Raw genomic sequence first — 10,766 nt, 5'->3', positions numbered from 1 at the left:
ATAAAGGGAGGTTCATCAACCTTTTCCTTTCCTTTTCGTGATACATTCCCTGTACCTGTTGGTGGAGTAACCTGCGTACGTAGTCTACCATTCCATGGTTTCTCAACAGAGACACGAGAAGAGGACTCTTGTGGTCCACTCAAAACCTGTGACTGTGGCCTCACATTTTGTACAACCACATCATCTTTTACATCAGTCCCAATAGTGCCATGTGCATTACTGTACCAGCTGCTCATCTCATCAAAGACTACATCTCTGCTCACTCGTAATTCTCGTGTAGTAGGATTGTACCACCTGTACCCCTTTTGTTCAAGGGAATATCCCACAAGAATACATTTCTCTACTTTAGGATCCAATTTCCTACGCAACTCATCTGGTACATGCACGTAAGCTATGCAGCCAAACACTTTCAAGTGTGCCAAATCAGGCTTTGTACCTGTAAACTTTTCCTCAGGTGTTACATCATGTACCGCAGCTGTAGGTGTCCTGTTCATAATGTACACAGCTGTATTTACAGCTTCAGCCCAGAAATGATGAGGCATGTTCTTCTCATTCATCAATGCACGTGCAACCTCTGCAATGTGCCTGTTTTTCCTTTCTGCGACCCCATTCTGCTGTGGAGTATATCTGCATGTAAACTGCCTGTGTATACCATGCATTCGCAGAAAATCTGAAAAATCATTGGAGAAGTACTCTCCCCCTCCATCTGACCTCAATGTCTTGATTTGCATATCTGTCTCCTTCTCAATCATGACTTTGAAGTCTTGAAAGTGACCAAACACTTCACTTTTGTTACGCATGAAGTAGACCCATACTTTCCTTGTATGGTCATCAATGAAAGAGACATAATACCTGCAACCATGTATACTTGCAGTATCGGTTGGACCCCAAACATCTGTGTGCACCACCTCAAGTGGCTTTTTACATACATTGCGCTCATGCGGAAATGAGCCCTTTGACTGTTTTCCAAACTGGCATGCTGCACACACTTTATGCATACCATCCACCTTGAATTTGGGCAAACCTTTTACAATCTGTTTTGATTGCATGCTGCGCAATCATGTGCTTTTTACATACATTGCGCTCATGTGGAAATGAGCCCTTTGACTGTTTTCCAAACTGGCATGCTGCACACACTTTATGCATACCATCCACCTTGAATTTGGGCAAACCTTTTACAATCTGTTTTGATTGCATGCTGCGCAATCTCTGCTCATTGACATGGCCAATGCGTTTGTGCCAAATGTCAACATCAGCCACAACACCTGTGCCCTGTGCAAATAATGCAGCTTTTACCTCAGGCATGTCTACATTCAGCGTAAACATTCTGCCCACACATTTGCCCTCTGTGATCAGCTTACAGCCATTCTGGAAATCTTCTACATAACAGCCATTTGGATTGAAGCGAACCTGCAAACCCTGCTCAACCATTTGTCCAACAGAAACAAGATTCTTTGTAATGTTTGGGACATGAAGTACATCTGCTAAGTACTTTGATTTCCCACTCTTCGTATTTAGAGGTATGTCCCCTACATGAGCAATGGGGTGAGCTGTGTCATCTCCTGTCTGCACATAGCCTGACACATCTGGTTTGCGCATATCTCTAAACCACTCTCCACGAGACGTCATGTGATTAGAGGCACCTGAATCCACATACCAAACATCATCTTGGGTGGAATTCTCTGCAGTCATTGTATTCATTACATGCTGCATAACAAACATGCGCTCGTTTTTGCTGTCATCTGCATCTCTGCTAGTAGATGCATAGTTGCCCTGTTCTCTCTTTCTACTTGCTTTTCCCTTTGGACAGTCACGTGACATGTGACCTCTTTCACCACAAGTCCAACATTCTCTACTATCTGGAGTATGTTGCTGCCTGCTTGATCCTGCACCACGACCTCTTTGACTCCCCCTGCCTTGAGGCTGGTTTCCCCTGCCACCTGTATTGTTTTGATTTGATTGACCTTCCAGAAATTGGCCCCTGCAACCCCTTGGGCCTCGACCACGACCTCTACCTCTACCTCTGTTGGAGTTAGAATAGAAGGCCTGTTCAGAATTATTTCTGCCATGAGAAGAAGATGTGTCAAGGTTCTTCTCCTCAAGAATAAGCATAGAAATCAAATCTTGGAACACGGGGATGTCGTCTCTTGTATTCATGGAAGACCTAAAATGTACATACTCATCTCCTAGACCATCCAAGCATGCACGGACAATGTCATCGTCTTCCACTGAGACTTTAATAGATCCAAGAGCCTCAATGATGCTCTTGATCTTCAAAGCATAATCATTGATGGAGAGGTTGTTCCTCTTAACCTGATTTAGCTCCGACTTTAGTTGAAGCTTCCTGGCCTTGGTGTTCACCTCGAACACTCTGCCTAAGTTTCTCCATGCAATGGCGGGGGTTTCAGCATCCTGTAGATATCCCATCATGCCATCTGTGATGCTCATAGACAGCCAATACATCACTTTGCTCTGGCCTTGTTGCCAGTCCCTCAAAGCTTTCCTTTGTTCTGCTGTAGCATTTGCCTCGGGAATCTCTGGTTCCTTTTCATTGTCTCCTTCTATATAGTCCCAATAACCTTTTCCTTTTAGGAAATTTGTTGTTCTGAACTTCCATGCAGGGTAGTTATTTTTCTCAAGCTTCTCAGTAACAATCTGACTGAAACCGTCAGACATCTTGAAGCACTAAGACAAAATAGCTGCAATCTGCAAAAACTTGCAAATGTGCTGAACCTGCTATCGTGGTTCCTGTAACGCTTTCTACACTCAACGAGTGTCCACAATCAAGCGTTTCACAACCACTGTACTTGTACAGTAAATCTCTGTATACTGCACTTTGGACACCTGTTCAGAAACTTGTGCGAGAAACTTGGCATCTGGTCGTGGATTGCGAACGAAGGGATTGTGATGCTCTTGCTCTCTTAGCCTCTCTTGCCTGCACCAGGCTCTGATACCATGTAAAGAATGAGGATGCAAGAGAGCTACACAAGACAAGCACAAAGCACACAGAGATGGAAAGCTTCTTCTTCTTCTTCTTCACAGAAAAGAGAGTACAAAATGACTAAGTGCTAAAGCTGAAAAGTAGCACATATATACATGCGGTCACTAAGTGTGAACTCGCTAGAAGCGTACTAGGCTGGCACTATAAGTGTAGTCCAGCTGTAGAATCACTGGCAGAGATCCTCTGTGTCGGTCACCTAACGCGCCAGTGAGTAAATGCCGTAAGCGGCCAAGACCCGTAGTGGATGCCAGCTCAAGGTGTAGAGCTCGACATCTCAACATATAAGTGTAGTCCAGATGTAGAATCACTGGCAGAGATCCTCCGTGTCGGTCACCTAACGCGCCAGTGAGTAAATTCCGTAAGCGGCCAAGACCCGTAGTCGATGCCAGCTCAAGGTGTAGAGCTCGACATCTCAACACTCCCCCTCGAGCTCTGCATGTCGCAGAGTCCAAGCATAGTCCAGAAACGTCGAAGCTTCTCAGCTCCGAGGGCCTTGGTAAAGATATCCGCTATCTGCTCCTCTGTGCTGACGTAGACCAAGTCGATGTTGCCCGCCAACACTCGCTCTCGAACGTAGTGGTAATGGACCTCTATGTGTTTGGTCCTAGCATGGAACACTGGGTTCCTAGCCAACTGCATGCTGCTGAGGTTGTCACAATGGATGAAAATTTGCTGGTCCACCTGCACTCCCAAGTCCTCAAGTAATGTGCGTAGCCAAGCTACCTCGCACGCCGCAACTGCTGCACCTCTGTACTCGGCCTCTGTGCTCGATAAAGCAACCGTAGGTTGCTTTTTGCTGCTCCAAGTAACAGCAGCACTCCCAAAAGAGAACATGAAGCCACTCGTAGATCTCGTATCAACAATGCTACCTGCCCAATCTGCATATGTATACCCATACAATGCTAATGGTGCATCTGCTGCATAGAACAATGCGTAGTCAAGAGTACCTTGCACATACCTAAGTGTGCGTCGTACTCCATCCAAATGTGGCTTCCTCGGAAGTTGCATGAACTGACTCTCCAAGCCTACTGTGTAGCTCAAGTCTGGCCTCGTGATAGTCAAGTAGATTAGACTACCCACAATCTTCCTGTACATGTTGACATCCTCAACAACATCACCCTTCTCTGCACTCAGCTTTGCATTCACATCCAAGGGAATAGAAATTGGCTTACAATCAGCCATACCATACTTTGACAACATGTCCAAAGCATACTGTCTCTGTGATAGCCATACACCCTTTGGAGTCCTGATCACTTCAATGCCAAGAAAGTAGCGCAACTCGCCTAAATCTTTCATTTTAAACTCCTGTTTGAGAAGACCCTTCACATGGTCAATCTCCATAGCATTGTCACCAACAATAATAAGGTCATCTACATATATGGTAATGACCACAATCCCCACATCACTCTCACGTACATAGAGTGAATGATCAGCATGAGCTCTCCTAAAACCAATACTGACAAGATACTTGGCAATCCTGTCATACCATGCTCTAGAGCCCTGCTTCAAACCATACAAAGCTTTGAGAAGTCTGCATACATAATCTGGGTAACCTGGATCGACATAACCAGGTGGCTGATCCATATACACTTCCTCTTGCAACTCACCATTCAAGAAGGCATTCTTTACATCCATTTGATGCATAATCCATCCTCTAGATGCAGCCACTGCTATGACAGCTCTCACTGTCGTCATCTTTGCCACTGGAGCAAAGGTCTCCTCATAGTCTATGCCATACGTCTGTGCATAACCCTTTGCGACCAGCCTTGCCTTGTGACGCTCAATGTTACCATCAGCCTTATGCTTGGTTTTATACACCCATTTGCAGCCAATAGCTTTCTTGCCACTTGGCAATGGCACCAACTCCCATGTGTCATTTGCTTCCAATGCAGCCATCTCTTCATTCATTGCATCATCCCAATGCACATTTTCAACTGCATCCTCAAAACATGTGGGCTCCACATCCTGTATCACCTTAGCCATGTAGGCTTGGTGATGCGCTAGATACCCATCATAAGTCAATTTCTGAACTGGATTTCTGACTCTATTAGATCTGCGCGGTCCTGGGTCACTCCTTTGCCCTCTAGAATCTTCTTGTACTTTCCTTACACCAGGTGTCCTGACAGCCGGAATTCCAAATTCCTCATCAAGACTTTGTTCAGAACCATCTGAATCCATGTCTACATGTGAAAAACCTGATGATGCATCAACCATAAAAGGAGGTTCATCAACCTTTTCCTTTCCTTTTCGTGATACATTCCTGTACCTGTTGGTGGAGTAACCTGCGTACGTAGTCTACCATTCCATGGTTTCTCAACAGAGCCACGAGAAGAGGACTCTTGTGGTCCACTCAAAACCTGTGACTGTGGCCTCACATTTTGTACAACCACATCATCTTTTACATCAGCCCCAATAGTGCCATGTGCATTGCTGTACCAGCTGCTCATCTCATCAAAGACTACATCTCTGCTCACTCGTAATTCTCGTGTAGTAGGATTGTAGCACCTGTACCCCTTTTGTTCAAGGGAATATCCCACAAGAATACATTTCTCTGCTTTAGGATCCAATTTCCTACGCAACTCATCTGGTACATGCACGTAAGCTATGCAGCCAAACACTTTCAAGTGTGCCAAATCAGGCTTTGTACCTGTAAACTTTTCCTCAGGTGTTACATCATGCACCGCAGCTGTAGGTGTCCGGTTCATAATGTACACAGCTGTATTTACAGCGTCAGCCCAAAAATGATGAGGCATGTTCTTCTCATTCATCAATGCACGTGCAACCTCTGCAATGTGCCTGTTTTTCCTTTCTGCGACCCCATTCTGCTGTGGAGTATATCTGCATATAAACTGCCTGTGTATACCATGCATTCGCAGAAAATCTGAAAAATCATTGGAGAAGTACTCTCCCCCTCCATCTGACCTCAATGTCTTGATTTGCATATATGTCTCCTTCTCAATCATGACTTTGAAGTCTTGAAAGTGACCAAACACTTCACTTTTGTTACGCATGAAGTAGACCCATACTTTCCTTGTATGGTCATCAATGAAAGAGACATAATACCTGCAACCATGTATACTTGCAGTATCGGTTGGACCCCAAACATCTGTGTGCACCACCTCAAGTGGCTTTTTACATACATTGCGCTCATGTGGAAATGAGCCCTTTGACTGTTTTCCAAACTGGCATGCTACACACACTTTATGTATACCATCCACCTTGAATTTGGGCAAACCTTTTACAATCTGTTTTGATTGCATGCTGCGCAATCATGTGCTTTTTACATACATTGCGCTCATGTGGAAATGAGCCCTTTGACTGTTTTCCAAACTGGCATGCTGCACACACTTTATGCATACCATCCACCTTGAATTTGGGCAAACCTTTTACAATCTGTTTTGATTGCATGCTGCGCAATCTCTGCTCATTGACATGGCCAATGCGTTTGTGCCAAATGTCAACATCAGCCACAACACCTGTGCCCTGTGCAAATAATGCAGCTTTTACCTCAGGCATGTCTACATTCAGCGTAAACATTCTGCCCACACATTTGCCCTCTGTGATCAGCTTACAGCCATTCTGGAAATCTTCTACATAACAGCCATTTGGATTGAAGCGAACCTGCAAACCCTGCTCAACCATTTGTCCAACAGAAACAAGATTCTTTGTAATGTTTGGGACATGAAGTACATCTGCTAAGTACTTTGATTTCCCACTCTTCGTATTTAGAGGTATGTCCCCTACATGAGCAATGGGGTGAGCTGTGTCATCTCCTGTCTGCACATAGCCTGACACATCTGGTTTGCGCATATCTCTAAACCACTCTCCACGAGACGTCATGTGATTAGAGGCACCTGAATCCACATACCAAACATCATCTTGGGTGGAATTCTCTGCAGTCATTGTATTCATTACATGCTGCATAACAAACATGCGCTCGTTTTTGCTGTCATCTGCATCTCTGCTAGTAGATGCATAGTTGCCCTGTTCTCTCTTTCTACTTGCTTTTCCCTTTGGACAGTCACGTGACATGTGACCTCTTTCACCACAAGTCCAACATTCTCTACTATCTGGAGTATGTTGCTGCCTGCTTGATCCTGCACCACGACCTCTTTGACTCCCCCTGCCTTGAGACTGGTTTCCCCTGCCACCTGTATTGTTTTGATTTGATTGACCTTCCAGAAATTGGCCCCTGCAACCCCTTGGGCCTCGACCACGACCTCTACCTCTACCTCTGTTGGAGTTAGAATAGAAGGCCTGTTCAGAATTATTTCTGCCATGAGAAGAAGATGTGTCAAGGTTCTTCTCCTCAAGAATAAGCATAGAAATCAAATCTTGGAACACGGGGATGTCGTCTCTTGTATTCATGGAAGACCTAAAATGTACATACTCATCTCCTAGACCATCCAAGCATGCACGGACAATGTCATCGTCTTCCACTGAGACTTTAATAGATCCAAGAGCCTCAATGATGCTCTTGATCTTCAAAGCATAATCATTGATGGAGAGGTTGTTCCTCTTAACCTGATTTAGCTCCGACTTTAGTTGAAGCTTCCTGGCCTTGGTGTTCACCTCGAACACTCTGCCTAAGTTTTTCCATGCAATGGAGGGGGTTTCAGCATCCTGTAGATAGCCCATCATGCCATCTGTGATGCTCATAGAAAGCCAATACATCACTTTGCTCTGGCCTTGTTGCCAGTCCCTCAAAGCTTTCCTTTGTTCTGCTGTAGCATTTGCCTCGGGAATCTCTGGTTCCTTTTCATTGTCTCCTTCTACATAGTCCCAATAACCTTTTCCTTTTAGGAAATTTGTTATTCTGAACTTCCATGCAGGGTAGTTATTTTTCTCAAGCTTCTCAGTAACAATCTGACTGAAACCGTCAGACATCTTGAAGCACTAAGACAAAATAGCTGCAATCTGCAAAAACCTGCAAATCTGCTGAACCTGCTATCGTGGTTCCTGTAACGCTTTCTACACTCAACGAGTGTCCACAATCAAGCGTACATACAACCACTGTACTTGTACACTAAATCTCTGTATACTGCACTTTGGAGACCTGTTCAGAAACTTGTGCGAACGAAGGGATTGTGATGCTCTTGCTCTCTTAGCCTCTCTTGCCTGCACCAGGCTCTGATACCATGTAAAGAATGAGGATGCAAGAGAGCTACACAAGACAAGCACAAAGCACACAGAGATGGAAAGCTTCTTCTTCTTCTTCACAGAAAAGAGAGTACAAAATGACTAAGTGCTAAAGCTGAAAAGTAGCACATATGTACATGCGGTCACTAAGTGTGAACTCGCTAGAAGCGTACTAGGCTGGCACTATAAGTGTAGTCCAGCTGTAGAATCACTGGCAGAGATCCTCCGTGTCGGTCACCTAATGCGCCAGTGAGTAAATGCCATAAGCGGCCAAAACCCGTAGTGGATGCCAGCTCAAGGTGTAGAGTTTGACATCTCAACACTGTCTACACATCGAAGGACGGCTCACAGTTCTCAGAGGCGTGTCACATACGACACAGGCGCATCTACACACAGACTGTAGGCGACATCCACTAGTTCATCAGGTAGCTTGTGTTTGCTGCTTGATATTCCAGATTTCATCCTGACATTGCAAGTACTTCCAGATGGGATGTATTGTCAGAGATGATGTATGTCTGTTGAGGGTTTGCTGGCTGTGAGTCACGCAGCGGTTACAGCATATGGTGGGAAATTTGTGGATGTATGATTTTGTGGGAAGTCTATGTATTTTCAAATTTACTGCAGCCTTTGTTGAGGGTCGAGTGAGGTTTTATTGAGCTGGATTCTCGAATGTTGAGATCCTTTCGGTGATACAGGTCTTGGAGCAATCCCTCGAGCACCCTTAGATAGGCAGCTAGGATGTATTGACTGTGAGTTATACAGTTGGGATTGCATCTTTGCTTTACTTCCGTTGAGGCATTGTCGCAGTCTATGCTTACAGGACAGTGTGACAGGACAGTGAGAGACAGTACAGGTGCAGGACAGGTTTACCCACAGCTTACAGTGTAAGAGAGAGAGTGTTTTTTGAGCTGTTTTTTGGTCTGTTTTTTAGTACACCAGAGCCATTTTACAAAGGAGACTCTGTCGAAATTTTTGCACAATCTGAAGCTTTCTTGGTTCATTTGATAGGTTGATATTGGTTCAGAGGTCAGTTTACAGGGGAAACTCTGCAGAATTTTTCCCAGGAAAGTAAACAACTGCGAAGCGTAGCTACGGCTGGATCACAGGACACTGCTCTTTACAATATCAAGAAGCTGGATGGAACCAATTTCCCATTGTGGAAGAAGCAGATTTGGCACGTGTTGGTACAAAAGAAGCAGATAAAACCTATAAAGCTCCTGGGGATAAAACCACAAGATATGGACGAAGATGAATAGAGTGAAATGGTTGAATTGGCACTTTCTACCATTATGCTGACTTTGGCAAAAAGAGTTTACTTCAATGTAGCAGACGAGATGTCGGCTTATGAAGCATGGACAAAGCTGAGTGATCTTTATGAGAAGCAGAGTGCAGCTTCATAGGTATACTGGCTTAAGAAGCTTGTTGACTTGAAGATGAAAGAAGGGATACCTCTAGTCATTTTAGTAACTGGTTCAACACCATCTACAGTCAGTTGTCAGCTCAAGGTGTCAAGTTTGATGAACCTGCTAGAGCTATGTTCTTGTTGATCACATTGCCGGAAAGTTGGGACACTTTTCGCACAGCTTTGAGTAATTCTACACCTCCAGATGGTTTGAACATAGCAGGTGTAGAAGGAAGTCTGCTTACTGAAGAAACCAATAGAAAGACAATGGACAAAGGCAAAGGAACAGCCTTAGTTGTCAGGGGAAGGACCAAAGAAAAGTACAAATGTAGAAAGAGGAATCAGTCTCGTAGCAAGTCCTGCACTGCTAAAGGCAAGAGTGACATAGAATGCTACCATTGTGGCAAGAAGGGTCACATGAAAAGAGACTGCAGAGAATGGAAAGCAGAAAAAGGCAAAGAGAAAGCTGAAGACCATGGTGAGAAGAACAAGTCCTCAGTGAAGATTCAAGAAATAAATGTGACAAACACTGTTGCAGAGGATGAGAGTCTAGTGTCAGGAGACATCTACTTCTTGAAGAATACAGTGGACTCAGCTCTTCTTATAGCATCTGATGGACATACACTGAGTGACTGGATTATAGACTCAGGGGCATCACTTCATGTGTCTCCAAACAAGGAGTGGTTTACCTCTTATGTGACCACTAAAGATCATGTTCGGCTAGGCAATGGGCAGACATGTGAGATCTCAGGTGTTGGAGATGTTCAATTGAAGTTTCAAAATGGCTCTCCTTTCACGCTGAAGAATGTGAGACACGTTCCCGCAATTACAAAGAGCTTGATCAGCACAGGTTTACTTGATGATGATGGCTACGTCACCACTTTTGGACAAAACATGTGGAAGATATCCAAGGGTTCGATGACAGTAGCACATGGAGTAAAGTCTGGAGGAATTTGCATGATTTATGTATCAAATGTCTCTAAAAATGTAATCAATGTAACCGAGCAGCCGAACGTTTCTTTGTGGCATAGCCGGTTAGGACATATGTCCAAGAAGGGAATGGAAATCTTGTCTAGTTCTGGTTATTTGCCTGGCTTTTCATTTAATGATTTTGAATTCTGTGAACATTGTCTGTATGGTAAACAAACACAGCAGCCACATAAGCATAGAAGCAGTAGAAGAGATACACAGTTGGCACTTGTTCATAGTGATTTGTGTGGACCT

This window comes from Adiantum capillus-veneris, chromosome 22 (assembly GCF_014529385.1).
Source record: "Adiantum capillus-veneris isolate H3 chromosome 22, ASM1452938v2, whole genome shotgun sequence".
Lineage (NCBI taxonomy): Eukaryota > Viridiplantae > Streptophyta > Polypodiopsida > Polypodiales > Pteridaceae > Adiantum > Adiantum capillus-veneris.
This window is presented reverse-complemented; position numbering follows the sequence as displayed.